Source organism: Mchenga conophoros, linkage group LG1 (assembly GCF_057382185.1).
Source record: "Mchenga conophoros isolate Kocher_MC1m ecotype Shallow Benthic linkage group LG1, M_conophoros_male_GT1.1, whole genome shotgun sequence".
NCBI classification, from domain to species: Eukaryota; Metazoa; Chordata; class Actinopteri; order Cichliformes; family Cichlidae; genus Mchenga; species Mchenga conophoros.
Genome location: NC_140526.1, coordinates 39,119,654 through 39,126,713, shown reverse-complemented (window position 1 = coordinate 39,126,713; position 7,060 = coordinate 39,119,654).

The window sequence follows — 7,060 nt, the reverse complement described above, 5'->3', positions numbered from 1 at the left end:
GCCAAGAAAGATGCCAAGCAGATTTATTTTACCAAGTGGATCATCATGGCCTTGCCATATTGGTCCATTTGATTGACCTTTATTATAATTATGAATTTATTTTATTTTCAGTTGCTACAAACGGGACAGACATGACTGGGGGATAGGACAGGGGGAAAGAATGAAAGAAAGAGAGGGAGAGAAAGAAAACTAGAGGGGAGAAGAGACGGTGAGAAGGGGGGGAAGAAAGAAAAAAAAAACCAAACAACAAAAAAAAACAAAACACCTGGGTCACCTGTATGGAGAAAAAAAAACAGAAGAGAAAGCAAAAAACAAAGAGCAACATAATAAAAAAAACAGCACCATCACAATAAACTAGCTAGCAGTAGATAACAGTAGATACTAAATAATAAACGATACTGTGCAGCACGCAAGATAGACAGCGCACAATGTGCTTTGAGGCAGCAGCCAAGAAAGCTGTAGTCTGCGTCTGTGAATACCCGTGTGTACACCTGTGTGCATACCTGTGTGGATCAGCATGCTTGCATTCCAAAGGTTTCTCCATGTAACGATCTGCTAGGGAGTGTGGAGGAGATCAAAACTCCAGACATCCAGAGGCCCCCAGAACACAAGAGACCAAGGAAGACCAACAGAGGGGCAGCCGCGCCACTGTCCCAGTAAGAGCTGAGGAGAGTCCCAGATGAGGGCTCACTCAGCAGCCGCGGAGCAGAATCCAGGAGGAGTTGCAGTGACGCGCCCGTGAGCTCCGCCGGCAGCCAGCCGTGCCTGAGTGACCGAGCCCCAGGCCGAGAGGCTGGGGGCACCCCACCTCCGAAGTGGCCCGAGCGAGCCCCAGGCTCCAGGCCCCGATAAGCGGCCGCCAAGGAGTGAGCCGGTGTGTACCCGGACGCCCACCCCCAGACACAAAGAACCACCAACGCACCGACACCTGAGGGAGTCCGCCACTGGCAGGGGAAGTGGTGGTGGGTGGAGATAGGCCTCCAAACCTTGGAGGGCCTGAGATGTCCCCAGAGAGGTGGCGTCTGATACCCAACCTGACATATAGACACAGACATACAGGCACACACAGACACAAACATCCATTCCCACCCTCATGCTCTCATATGCACTTACTCCACACTCAACCAACGTGGAGACAGACATAAAGAGACGCTGTACACACGATCACACTCCCCAAGCGTACTCTACAAACCGGGTCTAGGTACCCTTGCCCATGGAGGGGGGAACTGCACCCAGACCCAGGTGGTGTTACCCTTTTCCCTGCGGTGGGGAGAGGCAGACCGCCCCGACTCCGCAGCAGCAGGGAGGCCCCACACTCCAGACCGCAGTCGGACGGCCAACTCCTCCTAGCCCCCCCGCTCCAGCAGGCCGCAGAGAATGGGGGTGAGAGAAGACTCCAAGACTCCTCTTTACACACTTTATACACTTTTCTCAGACAGACATGAACATTTTCACACTTTTCTCTGTTGTTTAAACACCCTCAAAGTTCAAACCTTTGTAGAAAAATAAGTCCAGTATTATAGAATTAAACCAAAGGCACCCGCAGCTGCCTTTGACGGTGCAAAACGCTTCGTCAACATTGTTGTGTTTGTTGGGGAGAAAACTTACAAACTTACAGTACAGCAGAGTCACACTGCTAGGATCAAAGATTTATGTAAATTTGACAAACTGAACGAGTTCTGTACTGTACAGGAGACACGGCACGAGACTGAGTGACAATGGTCTACAGCCAATCAGGATACAGAACACAATACGCTGTAAAAATGTATGTACATATATTTCTTTATATATATATATATATATATACACTCAACAAAAATATAAACGCAACACCTTTGTTACTGCTCCCATTCCCCATGGGATGGACGTAGAGACCTAAAATTCATTCCAGATACACAATATAACCATCCCTCCCAAACAGTGGTCACAAATCAGTCCAAATGTGTGGTAGTGGGCACATCTGCTATATTGAGATAATCCATCCCACCTCACAGGTGTGCCACATCAGGATGCTGATCTGACATCATGAGTAGTGCACAGGTGTACCTCAGACTGCCCACAACAAAAGGCCACCCTGGAATGTGCAGTTTTTTGCGCTATTGGGGGTCTGGGGACCCAGAACCGGTCAGTATCTGGTGTGACCACCATTTGCCTCATGCAGTGCAACACATCGTCGCATGGAGTCTATCAGATTGTCAATTGTGGCCTGTGGAATGTTGGTCCACTCCACTTCAATGGCTGTGCGAGGTTGTTGGATATTCGTGGGAACTGGTACACGCTGTCGTATACGCCAGGTCAAGACCCCGATGAGGACGACAGGCATGCAGTTGAGCATCCCTGAGACGGTTTCTGACAGTTTGTGCATAAATTGTTTGGTTGTGCAAACCAATTGTTCCAGCAGCTGTCTGGGTGGCTGGTCTCAGACGATCTTGGAGGTGAACCTGCTGGATGTGGAGGTCCTGGGCTGGTGTGGTTACACGAGGTCTGCGGTTGTGAGGCCGGTTGGATGTGCTGCCATATTCTCTGAAACACCTGTGGAGACGGCTTATGGTTGAGAAATGAACATTCAATGCACGGGCGACAGATCTGGTTGACATTCCTGCTGTCAGCATGCCAATTGCACGCTCCCTCATTGCTTGTGGCATCTGTGGCATTTTGCTGTGAGACAAAACTGCACATTCCAGGGTGGCCTTTTGTTGTGGGCAGTCTGAGGTACACCTGTGCACTACTCATGATGTCAGATCAGCATCCTGATGTGGCACACCTGTGAGGTGGGATGGATTATCGCAATATGGCAGATGTGCCCACTACCACACATTTGGACTGATTTGTGACCACTGTTTGGGAGGGATGGTTATATTGTGTATCTGGAATGAATTTTAGGTCTCTACGTCCATCCCATGGGGAATGGGAGCAAAAACAAAAGTGTTGCGTTTATATTTTTGTTCAGTGTATATTGTGGAGCAGGGAAATTATTTTACTGCTATTGTTAAATAATCATCATCATTACTATTGCATTAATAATATAATCTGCAGCATTGATATTGCATTCAGATGTTTAAACAGTGTGTGTGTGTCTTTCAGAAAGACTAAGTTGCAGTTGACAGGAAGTTGCAGGCTTTGCAGAACTGAAACCGAAAGTTATTCTGAGGAGCAGGTTAGACGAGGCTATTTGAATTACTAGGTTATTCAAATTGTCTGTTATACTTTTATATTCTATTATTAAGCTTTTAGTAGAGGTTCTTGATTAGAACATTTATTCAACATAGTACATGTAGTTTCAGTTAGGTTATTACACATAAGGATGAGCCTCTGGTCTGGTAAAAGGTCAGATATATATATATTGATCTGGCATTAAGCTGGCACTTCTGACTGACTGGTGTCATGGCACCACTTAGACTTTACTTAGTCTTTGCCATGGATGACCTCTGTCTCTGCCTCACTTTCCTGAATAGCACAGTAGAATATAATACCACTAATATAATAACAATCAAGAACTTCCACTTTCAAGACTTTTTTTTTTTGGGGGGGGGGGGGGGGGGGATTTTTTGGGAGCACTCACTCACCTACAGCCAGGATGTAAATTTCAAATGGTCATCATATTTTAGATCGAGTACAGTTCTATATGTATATAAACCCAACTTTAATAAAGTTGGGAAACTGTTAAATGTAAGTAAAAATTCAATGACTTGCAAATCTTGTTAACTTATATTTTATTCACAACACAATACAGAAAAACATACAAAATGATCAAAATGATTAACTGAAAAAAAGTGTCATTTTGAGACAGATATTAGCTCATTTTGAATTACATGGCAATAACATGTTAAAAAAAAATGGGACAGGACTTCTCTCCATGGAGAAGGAGGCTGGAAGCCAACATCAGAGAAGCACAGAATAGGCCAGTTCTCCAATTCCTGATGGGAGGCACCGCCAAAAGTGGTTAAGAAGAACAGGGCTAAGGTCCTGTGGGACTTTAAGTTCCAGTCAGACATACTGGCCAACTAGCCAGACATAATGGTGGTTGAGAAGAAGCAGAAGACTGCAGCTGTGATAGGTATGGCAATCCCAGTGGACAATATCAGAGTTCTCTGTCCAGAAGAATGCAGTCCGAGGGATTGCTCTGATACTATCGCTCCACAGCTCTTTGCTGATTCCAAGGGTCAGTCAGCTGACGTTTGTGAGTGATGGGTTTCAAGTGTTTCAGGCTTTTTCAGGCACATTTATAGCTTTTCCTCACAGAGAGATAAGCCCACGATGGAAACCTCTGCAGATTGTTTCAGCAGTGCACGGAGCAAGCTTTTCTTCCATTCTTCCATGCCCTTCATTTCTTAATATTTTTCGAGGAGAATGGGAATGAGGTGCAGCACTTTACTGAAACATGCAAGCATGAATGGAAATACTAAATTAGATTTTTTGTATGGCTACATCCATTCTTCAATGCAGCCTGAACTCTCTTAGAACTCTTGCAATTTATTTAAGTAGTCTTCAGAAATAGTTCTGCAGGGTTCCTGAAGGACATTCAATGCTCTTCTTTGGACGTTGGCTGCCTTTTGTTCCATTCTCTGTCCAGATTTTCCCACACTGCTTTAGTAATGTTTAGGTCTGGGCTTTGGAGAGAACAATCCATGACTGATACTGTTCCAGTGTTTGTTTTTCTATCCAGGTATGCTTTGACTGCACTGGCAAAGTGTTTGGGATCATTATCATGCTGAAAAATGGGGTTGCTGCCAAGGAGGTAGAGCAGGTCATCTACTAATCGGTGCTCTAGTCTGTATGTCAAGTATCCTTGGGCAAGAGACTAACTCCAAGTTGCTCTCTGATGCATCCATTGTAGCAGGAATGTTAGATAGAAAGCACTCAGATAAAATGTATAACGTGTTTTGAGTGCTCAGGTAGATTAGAAAAGCACTCTATAGGAACCAATCCATTTACCACAAAACCATTCTTGAGCATTTTTGTTGGTGCAAAATGTTATTTTATGCCTTTCAGACTTTTTTTTAAATCTTTCATTTATTTTTTACATAGATTCAACTAAATATAAAAAAGTCTGAGAGGGAAACTAACCTGGGAAACCAATGAAATATGAACAAAATATCAGTTTTTGTGACAGACTGCCAGTAACAAATTAGTAAAGATACTATTTGAAATGGTTCTTCGCTGTTGTGTGTTATATGTTCTGTGTAAACACAACACTGCTTCATTGAGTTGTTTATTTTAGCTTCAAAGATCCATAGGTCCATGTTAAGTAGCTTAAAAAACAACAATAAGAAGTTACTAATGGGACATCTGAAGTGCAAATGAGTAATGTGCTTATTTATGAATGTGGCACAGTAAAAGTATCTTCCTTAACACTGCGGTGGGGTAGCAACCTGTCGGTAAGTAATGTTTTGTGTTCCTTTGCATTTTCCACGTCATCTTTATTATCACATAGCTCTGAAAAAAGTGAATCCCCACAAGGCTGTGGGACCCGATGGAGTTCCTCCCAGAGTTTTGAAGGCCTGTGGGGAACAACTAGCTGTGTGCACTGATATCTTCAACCTGTCACTATCCCAGGCAGTAGTCCCATGTATTTTTGAATCCTCCATCATTATACCAGTTCCCAAAAACTTGACAGCTTCTCCCTGAACGACTTCAGGCCAGTGGCCCTCACACCAGTCGTTATGAAGTGTCTAAAAAAACTGGTTCTCACACACATCAACCACAGGGTCCTGGACACCATAGACCCCCATCCAGTTTGCATACCGTCCCAATCGATCAGTAGATGATGCAACAGCAATAGCTACTCTGCAACACCTGGAGAGCAGCAGATGCTGGACTAGAGCTCAGCTTTAAACACCATCCACCCGGGCAAGCTGATGGAGAAGCTGACAGACCTCGGCATCCCAACTCCCACTTGCAACTGGATTCTGGACTTTTTGACAGACAGACCACAGGTGGTGAGAATGGGAGGGCACGTTTCTGCTGAGCTCACCGTCAGCACTGGATCTCGACAGGGCCGCTGCCTCAGCCCCAAACTCCTGTACACCCATGACTGTGTCTCCACCCAGGAAAACTCCATCGTCATCAAATATGCTGGTGACACCACCATCCTGGGGCTCATCAAGGGGGGGGAACGAGTCTGGGTACAGGACTGTGGTAGACAGTGTTCTTGCCTATGGAGAGGAAAATGACCTCATCCTCAACACGGACAAGACTAAGGAAGTAATACTGGATTTCAGGAAGAACCCCCCGTCCCCTGCAGCCTCTTATCATCAAAGGGACAGAGGTGGAGAGGGCCAACGGCCACAGATTCCTGGGCCTGCAGGTTACATCAGACCTGAGCTGGACTCTCAACACCACAGCAACAGTGAAAAATGCCCAGCAAAGGCTTTATTTCTATCTCAGGAAAGCTGGCATGAATCATCGCCGTCTCACCCAGGCCTACAGAGGACTTGTAGAGAGCATCCTCACCACAGGCATCACTGTCTGGTACGGGACCACCACACAGGCAGAGAGGAAGGCTCTGCAAAGGGTCACAAAGCCTCCTTCCATGTACTCTCTGTACACAACAACGCTGCTGAAAAAGAGCAGAGAATAATCAGGGACTCACACCATCCAGCTCACTCTCTGCTCAGACACAACAGAGCGGACAGCATCATCACACACAGAACAACAGCAGCTTTTCAACAGCTTCTTCCCTGCAACTGTCAGACTGATGGCAAGCAAAAGACACTGAACACTTAAAAGAACACAGCACTACTTTACCTCATTTCAAATGTACGATGGGATAAACAGTTCAGTTGGATAACTCTATTTCCACCTGGGATTAATTCAGTTTCTCTGATTCTGATTGCAGGACACCCAAACAAAACACGCAATAAGAGGCTCTAATGTAAGCGTCCTGTTAATGTTGGCGGCGTCAGTTACACAATGGACCCAGAGGCAGCACAACAGAGGCAGCAGTGCACAGGCAGGAATGCGTTTCCGACACCACTTCATAAGAATGGGACGGACGAAACTTCAGTATCTTCGATGTACTATTGCTGTGTGATTTTTATTACTATTACTGAAGGCTACT